The sequence below is a fragment of the Notamacropus eugenii genome, chromosome 1 (genome assembly GCF_028372415.1).
Source record: "Notamacropus eugenii isolate mMacEug1 chromosome 1, mMacEug1.pri_v2, whole genome shotgun sequence".
In the NCBI taxonomy this organism is placed as follows: domain Eukaryota; kingdom Metazoa; phylum Chordata; class Mammalia; order Diprotodontia; family Macropodidae; genus Notamacropus; species Notamacropus eugenii.
Window position 1 is genome coordinate 621,844,115 of NC_092872.1, and position 12,284 is coordinate 621,856,398.

Consider the following 12,284-nt stretch of genomic DNA (forward strand, 5'->3'; position numbering starts at 1 on the left):
AGAAAAGAAATGTCCTACTGAAACCATACTAACCCAGGTGAGGTTCAGATTCTGAAGTTACTTCCAAAATGAAGATTGTATACTTTTATGGTCTCATGTTCAACACACAAACCACTTTTTAAATTTATATCCAGCACGTTTTCCTGATTGGCAACACAATACAGTAAATGAGTACATCCCAACAACCATATAACAGAAAGAGCACTGAACTTGAGTCAGTAGACTGGATTGAGAAATGCCCTGGTTATGTGACCTTGGGTTACATCTTAGAGCCTCAGTTTCTTTGCCTGTAAAGTAGGGACAACAATACTTTCACTATCTAACTCCTCCTCCCAGGAGGAAAGTACTTTGCAAACTTTAGACCAATACGTAGATGTTACGGGACAGGAGTTAGGGACAGTGGCTTTGATTATGGGCAAAGGGGATACTTCAAGGAAGCTGCTAATCTCTAGCTAGAGAAAGTTGGTCAGGAAATGATGTCACCAAATAAAAGAGGTTGAAACACAGCCAGTCTGAATTTGAAGCAGTAGAGGAGAGCAAAAGTGAATTCACTCAGCTGCTGCCTACAATGTACAGGATGGGGGTGGAGATGATGCACATAGGAGGGGGGAGAGGAGGCAGAGGGAAGAGAAGTGGACCGATCCACCGGGTCTGTGGAGGACGGCTAATTGTACCGCCCCAAAAGTCATAGGCTATTTCAGAACAAATCCCTGAAAACAAGCCAAGAACTATAAATAAGGAAGTCTGAGAGCATCTATTACCTAGTGATTACAATACCACTATATTTTTAAAATTCTCATGGGAGCAAATACAAAGAGATGAGAGCAGAGAGTCTAAGGACAGGAGGTCAGAAGGAAGAAACTACAAGGAGTTCTTATTGTCATTGTAAACACACAAAATGAACAAAATTCTAAATCTCTACCCTCAGAGAGCTCAACACACAGAAGACACAGAGATGGGAAATGGTATGTCCTCCCAATCTCCCAACTTACCAAGTGGTTGATGGGCAAGAACCACTAGAACTTGTGTTATATTAGAACTTTCCCTCAGAATATTTCCTTGTGTAATTGGGGATTGGGGGTGGTCAAAGAGAAGTTGGTTCCAGTCCAACATGTGGAATGTTCTTCTAGACACAAGTGACTGAGGGGAGCTGGTGCTATGTGGTGGTGCCATCCTTTTTTGTCCTTCTCTCTTCCCCAATAGTTTTTGAGTAAGGGGGATGAGGAGAATCTGGCTTGGGGAAGGAACAGCAGCTTAAGCTACCTTATCTTCCCACCCTATTGCCTGCCATGTGTCCCTGAATACATGGTGCCTGTTTCTTTGAATTTATTCTTTCTTGATCTTAGGTGAAGGAGTATCCAAAGATGAAATGAATCAAGTTATGAACTTGTGAACTTCAAAAAGTCAGAAGATCCACCAGGGTTCCCAGTCGGTAGCAAAGACCACCGGAGCTGGTAGCAACAGTACCTGAGAAGTGACTTCTTGACCATTGGAAGCAATATGCTGACCTAGTACCTGAGACCCTTCATCCTTCAAGGAGTCAGTCCAGCTGAGAAAGGGAACAACTTGGGGGTTATGCCACACCTAGAAGTGAATTTGGTAGGGATTCTACAAAGAAAGACAAGAACTCCCAAGGCAAGAGATGCTCCTAAGACAAAAAAAAGTTTCCTCCATGGGTGCTTTAGTGTTGCTTTGTCTTCAAGTTTGAGTCCACTTTCTCCAGGGACCCTGTATGTGTGTAAGAGGGATAGTGTACCCTCCAGACTGGGGAGAGATGTTTTACACTTCTGTCTTTGTTCTACCTTTTAAACAATAACTATAAAAACTGTGTTCACTGGTTAACTGATATGGGGTAGGAACATACTAGGCGGAGACTTCCAAGCAACAGTATCATTTTTTTTTGCTATCCATAAGCATTTATTAAAGCACCTAACTGTGTGCCAGTCATTAGGGATACAAAGGCAAAACTTAAATTTTCCCTGACCTCAAGGGGCTCACAGTCTATAAGCCATGTGGCACAGTGGATAATACACTAGGCTTGGAAATCAAAAAACCTGGGTTTGAGTCCTGGTTCTGCCATTCACCAGCTGTGTGATCTGGCCTTAATTTCCTCCCTTACAAAATAAGAAAACCACTTTGCTACCTAATTTAGAAACTTTATAGTAAAGGAAAACACTTGTGAATCATAATGTAAATGTGACCTACTATACAGTAAACTTGTTTCAACTTCTTAGGTGGTCAGAATCACTCCTGATTAACAAGAGTGCCTATACCACAGCATTTATAATTTATTATGTGTAATCTACTTTCTTAGGGCACTAAACTCAAAATGCATGGAGAAACCTGTGAAAAACTAACAAGATCATCTTAGCTATGTACACTAAAGTTCATATTAATGAACAAACATTTATCAAGGGCCTACTGAATACCACTTATGTTTCCACCCAAGTAAGAAAGTTCCTTCCTCAAGGGAAGACAGTCTATAGATCAATTCAGCAAACACACAGCAGAAATAGAATTGGATTTGGAGTCAGATAACCAGAGTTCTAATCCCAGTTCAGCTGCTATCTGACCATGTGAACTCTGATAATGCAAATTAAGTTGGGAAAGGTAATCTAGAGTGGATGCTACACTTGAACATAGTAGATGCTTTAAATATTTTTAAACTGAATTGTATTTGAGCTAAAAATGTAATAGTAACAAAAATGACAAGATTTCTAAAGTGTGCTCACAAAAATTGGTATAATATTAACATCAACCTAAGGCAGGTACAGAAAGAAGAACATTTCATCATCCAAACTGAAAAAGAAGATTGATAGATGTTCTCAGAGCACACAATAAGCAAATTATTAATGTACAGAAATACTCTGGGAACAAAGCAATAGCATTTCATCAAGTGATAGTGAAGGCTAACAAATATGTACCCACCACTGTATTTGTCAAATCTAACTGAAAATTATTTCTTTTGAGATGAAGCCTACGAAATGCCTAAAGTCTAATAACTGATCCCAAAATACTATCCATGAGTGACATCCACATGAACTTAGCATGTAGCAAAGAAATTTTGAACAAATGGCTAACTCATAGAAATGGAGGTTTGTATGATAACAATTTAGGATCTGGTTATCACCACAAAAAAATTACAAATGGCTTATTCTTAAGAGACCCAGACTTATTGATCAATTCAGATTATATGAAAGAAAATGGTAGAAACTAGTAACACATAATTGCAGGTTGTAAAAGGATAAAATACCTAAGCAAGACATGATCCAGTGACTAGAATTATAAACCAGTAACTCACTATCTTTCATAAACCAGCAGATAATAAAACTCCATACTTACAAATACCTCAAAATATCCTTGAGAATTCAATAAATAAACTGTACCAGAATCAGAACAATATTTCAGATACAACTGTTGCCCACAGTTGCCAGAATATAACACTGATCTATAAAAATTTAAGAACAATGTTTTTAATAGCTATTGCAGTATCAAATATTCATAATCTGCAAGCTACATGGAATTAAAAGCTTTCCAAACAGAAAGGCCTGGTGAAGGAAATTAAAATGATGTGGGAACAGGATGAGCTACATATTATTCCTGCTTCTTGTTGGCTATTACAGTTGATCCAAAGATGCTTTCAGTAAGCCTGCAGAAGATGAATTTACATCCGAATTCAGTTACAAAAAAAGCAGTTATTTTGCCCACAGAACATTAAATAGAAAAGAGTAATAATAAGATATCTACTTTTCCCAGAACTGATTTTAGCTGAAGTCAATTGAAAAAGATGATAAAAATGAGAGGAATGTTAATATTAACTCAGATCTTCCAAGGTAGCTAAAAAAAAAAAATGAACACTTTCTTCTCAAAAATAAAGAACACTGATAGGTTGAAAATTTACAGAAATATTTCCCAAATAAACAGACATTACTTCCCAAAGAAACAGTAAAGGCTGACAACAGACATTTGCTACTAGAGTTACTGAATGTCACTGGACTACCTCCAAATGGAGTCTAGGAAACAGCTAAGATCCAAGAAAGGCCTTCCACCAATTCAGTTAGTGACAAGAAGCACTGAGCATGTAAATGACTGCCTCAAGTCCATTTGTTATTAGAAAAAGAGAGGTTCAGGGGAGCACTGCAGGATTAGGTCATGGCTAACAGAAACTAGAGAAAGATCATTCTCAAAAAGTCCTAACAGAGCAATCCTGTAAACTCTGCAAGGAAGCAGTGGAAACCATACAGCATATTCCTGGAGGTTGCAGATATTTAGCAACTACCAAAAACCTGGAAAGATATAATCAAATGGCCAAGATTATAGGCCATGGATAGGCTTGACAGTCTTCAATAAAAGACAGCAAAACTCTGTACTGCAAATACAAACTTCAAGGTATCCTTGAGAACTCAACAAATCAGCTGTATTGAAACAAAAGCATTATCCCAGATAATTGACCATAATCACCCAGACATAATATAACCCACAAAAAAATTGACTGTTTTTAACAGATGTTGCCATACCAAACTTTCATAACCTCCACACCATATCGGATGAAAAGCTTACAATAATATAGAAACCTAGCAGAAGAAATCAAAATGTGATAACTTAGAAAGTACATGTTACCCCTGCAATCCTCTCAGCTACTAGAATTACAGTTTCAGTAAGCTGACGGAGGGTGATCCTGCATCCCAATTCCTTCATTCAGTTACAAAAAAAAAAAAAATCAATCACTTTATCCACTAAGACAACTATTTACTGAATCCTAAGCATGAAAGAATAATACCAGAATACTGACCTATCCCAAGGCCATTTCAATCTGAGCTCCATCCAGAATAAAGATGAGAATGTAATAACAATAATTAATAATAATGATAACAGCTCACAGTTATAGAATCATAGAAGGTCAGAACTAGAAGGGATACCAATCCAGCACAAGAGGAAAGTGATCCCCTTCACAGAGAGGGAAAGCAATCTGTCTAAAATGATAAAGCAGAGCTGAGACTGGCATTCACATCTCCTAGAATTTCATCATAGCACTCTTCTCATGATACAAATAAGGAAAGAATTCCAGGAGAGGAAAAAAAAAGATGAGGATGACATGTGAGGGGATGATAAGGTGAACAGGCTGTCTAGAATGGAGGATCCATGCTGATGAGTTGTGGTACCTAAAGTTGCATGGGGAAGGTGGAAGCCAATGCTGGTGGACCTTAAATATTGAGGTAGGGAGTGCTCACTGAACTCTTGAGTGTTTTTTCCCAATTTGCATGTGCTCTTGCTCTTTGAGCATCAGTAGTTGGGTCAAGAGGAAGTAGAAGAACCCCTGGTTAGTGTGGTCAAAGGTGGTAAAAAAAAATTTAAGACAGTTGAACATTGCATATGCATGCTGATTGGGAGTACCAAGCTATACCCTTATATATACCTATATGCTTATCCTTCTTAGGGCTGTATGCATCTCATACATATAGGACAGGTCTTAAAAGAGGCCTTCAATCAACACACAGATCACAGACTATAAAGTGGGTTTGGCATAAATTGAACTGGCTTCTTCATTTACTCTAAACAGATGCTTCTTTTTATTACTTTACTTTTTTAACCTTTATATCTTAAAAGCTCTAGAATTCTACACTTCAAAAGGGTAAAACAAAGAATTAGAATGTGAAAAAAATCCTTGGCTACATTATTGTAAAGTTTAACATTACCCAGACCCCCCTGCTTAATTAATCAGCCTCCTCAAATAAAATACTATTAATCATTTTTTAAAAAATCGTTAAAAAAATGAATCAGCCTCCACGGGAAGGGTCCCTAAAACTCCATATAGTAGATGACTCGTCAGGAGTCTGGTAACAGTGAGGAGCCACCCAGTCATTTGTTGGCCAAATTTGGGTATAATCTGTTGGGACAGCCTGTCTGAACTTTGCATGTCAACTATTATGTTTCTCAAGAGCTGAAAGGAAGATGTGGGCCAGGAGGTCCTTACTTCCCTCCCTCCTTTATCTCAGCTGGGCCCCCTCCCAGGCCCACACACTTGAAGCAAAAAAGCCCAGAGCTTAGGACTTGAGCTGAGATGGTATCATGGGGTTCAGGGGCCACAATGTGAAGACTCAAATAATGAGAAGCCCCCAAGCATTTCTTAATAACTAGTAAGCAGCAGAGATAGGGTCCCAACCCAGGTTCTTTGAATCTAGATCCAATATTCCTTTCAGTATAAACCAATAACAATTAGATTAAAAAAAAAAATCCACAAAGCTTTACACATAGGCATAGACAAAATATATCAGAATGGGACAAGAGCAAATAAGTCACTATTTTTAAGTAAAAAGTATAAATTCTTTTTAAAAAATAAAACTAGTTCCAACCATATGGTTACATTGGTCTTTATTCAGGAGATTTTTCCTTTTGAGATTGTTACATTTCTAGTGCTTGGCATGCAAATAAGCACTTACTAAATACTTATTGATTCACAATGAAAATAATTTTCAAGGTAAAAAAGATAACCTCCCAAAGATTGGAAAGACCTAAAACTAAAATGGGAATAGGGCAACTAAAGATGCAAATAAATCCCAAGAAACTCTTCCAAAAGTATTCATAGAACCAGATTGCTAGAGCTGGAAAGCATCTGAAAGATAATCTAATCCAACCCCTTCATTTGATCAGAATGTGATTCAAATTCCATCCAGCCATTCACAGGACGCCATCTTCGAGCACTTCCCATTGAACATAGAATATATTCCTATACCGCCTCCCTACCCCAGTTACTAGAAGTCAATCCACTTAGCTTTGGAAGGGGGGAAGAGCAAGACAGGAATCACTGCCTTGAGGAGTACAAACCCTACCGGCCTCCAAACATACTCTGCTTCAAATCTCATTGAGCCTTCCACCCCAGTAACCTTGCCATCTGCCTACAATCTCCATGATTCCCCAGACCAAAACTCCCTTTCTTGGCCACCGCTTCTACACCCATTACAATGAAAGCTCCTACTATGGTCTATGAATGTAGTAGCATATGGTTGCTCTGTAAGAAATGAAGAAAAGTCTATGCAACATGACTAATGTGAAAATGTGGTTAATAAGAATGTACGCGTAGAGCCCATATAAGATTGCACGCTATCTTGGGGAGGGTGGGGGGAGGGAGCAGGGAGAGAGGGAGAGAAAATTTGGAAATTATGGAAGTGACTGTTGAAAACTGAAAACGAATAAATTAATAAATTTGGGGGAAAAAAAGAAACAAAGGCACAGATTTGATGAAATCCAGAAAGACTTGTATGAACCTCCTCTGCAGAGCAAAAAGAGTAGAACAATTTACATAATGAATATAACATTGTGGTGAAAAACTACTCTGAAGGACTTAAGAATTCTGATTAATAATAAGCTGTTATTTATATATCACTTACTATGTGCCAGGCATTGTAGTAAGTGCTTTACAATTACTATCTCATTTGATCCTCAGAACCTTGGGAAGTAAATACTATTATTATCCCAATTTTAATAGACGAGGAAACTGAGGCAAGCAGAGGTTAAGGGAATTGCCCAGAGTCACAAAACTAGGAAGAGCATGCTAACCCTCTCCTGACAGAAAAGAGATATACTTGAGTTGCAGAAAGAGATGTATATTATCAGACATGGCCAACCTGTAGATGGACTTCTTTTGCTTAACTATGTTTATTTTGTTTCAAGGGAGTTCTTAAAGAAAATTCAGGGTGGGGGGGACAATAGGGGAGTGATAAATGATGCAAAAAAAAGAGAGAAGAAACAAGGGTCATTAAAGCATTATTTTAAAAATTGTTAAAGGAATTTCAGAGGGAGACAAATAAGTAGGCATCTTTGAAACTGACATGTTAAATTTATACTTTAAAAAAAAAAACCTAGTTGCATATCACAGAGATTCATGGTTTCATATACAAAAGCTTTCTGTTCTTTCATATGGAAATGTTTCTATTTGTTGGTGTTTGTCAAGTTCAGAATAACAAAAAATAAAACTTATTTTAAAAAAAAAAATTGAGGGCAAAGACTTTCTTTTTTTATTTGTATCCCATAGCACAGTGCCTGGGACATAGTAGATATTAAACTTAATAAATGCTTTTTCATTCATTCATTTTTTCATGAAGAAACTGAGACTGAATAGGAAAGGTGACTTACCCAAAATCAATAAAGATTCATTAAGAGCCTATTCTGTACCAGGCACTGCACCTTGGGACACTGGGGAAACAAAGAAAAGCAAAAAGTCTCTACCTTCAAGGAGCTCACATGGAACAAGTTATATATGGAACCCAGAAATCACAAAGGAGGCAAAGATAATATGGAATGAAGGGAAAGTGAGAGTCAACTCAGGTCCTTTGAGTGTGGTTGAGTAGAAAAAGCGTGGAGTTTGGGGGTAGCTAGGTAGCACAGTGGATAGAGCTCTGGCCCTCAAATCAGGCAGATTTGAGTTCAAATGTGACCTCCAACACTCACTAACTGTATGAACCTGGACAAGTCACTTAATCCTGAGGGGCTCAAAAAATAGAAGTGGCTTCAAAACCAGGCTCTGCTATTTTACTATGTAATAGATAGGGCAAATCCCATTTCCCCTTCTTTTACAGATAAGGAACAAACTCAGAGAATTTGTTGGACTAGATCAGAGGTTCTTAACTTTTTTTTCTATCATGGACTCCTTTGGAAGTCTGGTGAAGCCTATGGGCCCTTTCACAGTAGAGCATCTTTAAAAGCTGGGCATTACAAAGAAATTTCAATGACATTGAAATAAAGATGACATTGAATAAAGTTCACAGACACACCCCCAGCTCCAAAATCTTCCTTTTGTGGATGAGCCCAGGTTGAGAAGCCATCTAAGGTTACAGAATCAAAAACTTGGAAGGGACCCCCCACACACACACACCAACTCCTTCATACAGATGAGAAAACTGAGGTCCAAGGAAATAAAGCAACAAACAGCAGAACCAACTCAGGTTCTCTGACTCCAAATCCTGCCTTTTTACCAGCACATTGTGCTCCTCAGGGCAACAACAGAGGTACTTCTGTCTGAGTACACAAGACCCATCCCTCCCACTCCACCCCCAAACAACCTGTCCCCCAGATGGAGAATGGTGTCGTGCATGGTGTGATAGGCTTCATATCTGGAAGCCACGGATTCAAGTTCTGCTTTAGACACTTACTAGCTCCAAAACCTTAGACACGTCACAGCTTCTCTTCTGAGGGGGCTAGATTAGATCTCTAAGATTTTTTTCATCCTGAAAGGTACAATCATATGATCTATGGCACCCAGCACTGGATTTCAGTAGAAGAGAAGCACGGAGTTTGGGCAGGTCATATCCTGTATCTTATTTCTCCTGCTTGCTTCCTCTCATCCTAAAGTCTAACTCAGCAGATGAACACAGACTCATGTAGCTCAGTAAGGCAAAATAGGAAATGCCAAGTGAGGTAATCAAAACCACTTGCACTCTTTGCCGAGGAGCTGAGGGGAGGCAGCAGCAGCAGCCCAGCCCCAGCCCCACCCCATCCCAGCCCTGCCCTGCCCTGCCCTGCCCAGATCACATAAACTATTCTGCCAAGCCCCTCAGAGCTCTACAGCATCCTAAATATGCAAAGAGAAGATGGTCTCAGAGGAGCAGTTTAAAATTGCCTCCACCCACGGAGACAAAGACCCACCTGTCAGATTACCTGGACACTCAGGAAATAAACACAATGCAAACTGGATGCTTAACCAAAGCAGATTACCTAGCACAGGTCCTCTGGGGGTTGCACAGTAATAATGCTTGATAAGATATGCTACAAGTTAGAATGATGGGTTGGGAAGGTTTAGCATTAATTCTTGGCAAAGCGCTTTATCCCCAACCCTGTAAGGAAGATAGTACAAGTATTAGCATTTTACACTTTAAAAATTGAGGAAACTCAGACAACACAATAGCATTGAAGTCAGGTTACTCCAAGCTGACACCCCCTTTCCACTATCCCACATTACTCTCCACTTTTCAGAGCCTCATTCTCTCCTTCCTGAGCCACCTACAAGGACTCATACCTCTCCCAACATTTCCCATACCTCCAGAATTCATACTGGCAGGTCTGGGCCTACTGCTTGGAGGCTCAGTCCACTATGGCAGCATGACAGGAGTATGTACATCTACTTCCATTTACGCTTACTCAAAGGAAAGAACAAGAACAAGAAAAATGCCAAGAGAAAGAAAAGAAGGGTTTACAGAATCCTTCATAAAACTAACATTTAAACAAATGAAAGTTTCCAAGCCAAGAGGAAAATGACAACATGGAGGTGGCTTGCTGAAAAGATGAGGAGGGAGAACAATCATACTAGCTAAATTCAGCACTAATAATCCCATGAACATTCTCATGGAGTACATGTACCTATTCTGGTTAGCCTCAAAAAAACAAAAGTGGGAAGAGACAAAAAGATATAACATAATGGGTCTAGGTGACCTTTGAAATGCAAATCTCAATAAGATCTGGCTACCCGATCATAGTATCTGAGAAAAGTACAAAAGGCTAAGTCACCAGGGAAAAGCCTACACACTCAATTCTGAAGGAAGCCTACATGTCTATAAGCATGTACATGATACTTAATGTTTGACCATGGTGGTGACCCATCTTTAATGCATCCCGAAAGGAGATTCATCTGTCTTCAAGTCTTCTGCTATACTGTCTGTGGAACTGGCTATATAAGCAAAGGAAAAGGAAGAAGGTGAAAGAGGTGGCAGTCTCATTGATCCCTCTATATAAAATATATGTATATCAGATATATTTTATCTAGTTACGGGTTCTCCATTTTAAGAAGACCATTGACAGGCTTGAACACACACGGAGGAAGGTGTCCAGGATGGTGAGGGAACCCAAAACCATGGTATACAAGGTTCCATTGAAGGAACTGAGGATGGCTAACATGGAGAAGATCAAGGAAAGATATGATGAATGTTATCTGAAGGGCTATCACATAAAGAAGGGGCTAGATTTGTTCTCCTTGGCCTCAGAGGGCAGAAATAGAAGAAAATTTCCCTATGGTGTGGGCAGCCCAAAAGTGAAATAAGCTGCCTCAGGAATTTCATATCCATGTAGATCTTTAAGTAGAGGCTGCATGATTACCTCTCAAGGTTGCCTCTCAGATACGGATTGTACTACATGACCTAGGGTCCCTTCCAACTCTGAGAGTCCCAACCTCAGACAGGAAAGCAGAGACTAGGCCAAGTGCATATTTTAACTGAACCCACAATACTGCAGGATCATAGGGAATATGACTAATTGTAAGAAGCCTTAGAAATCAGTCAGTCCAACTCCATCATTTTTTCAGAAGTGAAGAGCTAAAGAAAGATGGGGAAGTGATTTGCCCAAAGTCACAGTTATCAGAAGCAGGGCTGGAATTTCAATTCAGATCTTGTGACTTCAAATCCAAAGCCCTTTATACTTCATGCCACACTTGCCTCCCTTCCTTTCTTTCCTCTTCTCTTTCATAAGTTGTATTCCATGCAAATCTGCAGTTTTAGTTCCATGTTGGAAAGAAGGAGAGAGGAACAAGATCATAGGGATATCCTGTACCCAAACACTTCAAGAAGTATAGGAAGGAAATATAGTTTCATAGGGAAAGTCTTGGAGAAAGGGAGGGAGGGTGTACTGAAAATGGCCAGTCAACAGAGGGAAGTGCCAGCCTGATAGATTTTTCCATATCTATAAAATGGGGATAATGATAACCCTCCACCTCACAGAGTGGTTGTGAGGTAATATATCTAAAGCGCTATGCAAAGATTAAATCGGGGTCTCTGTGTGTGTGTGTGTGTGTGTGTGTGTGTGTGTGTGTGTGTGTGTGTTATTCACTATTACATGATGTGAGGCTTGGAACCACAACCCCTAACAGTCCCAGTCCCTCAGATAGGACCGTGGCTGGACCCTGCTGCTTCTTTTGCCTCCCCGGACGTGCGCAGGCATCTTACTTCACTGTAGAGTGCTATTCTGAAAGGATCAGGGTGCTGAAGTCCTGTGGCAGAGGGAGAGTTTCTACAGATATGTGTAGGGGAGTGGAAAAGAAAGGCAAATGAGGGAGAAAGAGAACAGCCGTTGGCCTAAGGAAAGAAAGGTGCTGTCCATTCTATTCCTGGGCTGTCCTTGAGACGAGGTGCAAAGATGCATTCAGCAGGGCCCCCAGAGCCGCTGCGGAAACGTCTTACTTGGGGATCAGAGCCCCAAGTGGGGACGGGGGTGGGGCAGGGACAGGTAGTAGATTAAGGAAGGATTGGACAGCAGAAAAGCAGCTGAACCGTTCCCAAGCAGCTGGGGATGGGTCGAGGTAG

The 12,284-nt window shown here is 39.9% G+C and overlaps 1 protein-coding gene across 1 annotated transcript in view; it reads right to left on the reverse strand.

Annotated features, from left to right (window-relative positions):
* Positions 1–12,284, reverse strand: part of PLEKHA2 (pleckstrin homology domain containing A2) — a 128,313-nt gene that overhangs the window by 114,933 nt on the left and 1,096 nt on the right. The gene's annotated exons all lie outside the window — the stretch shown is intronic.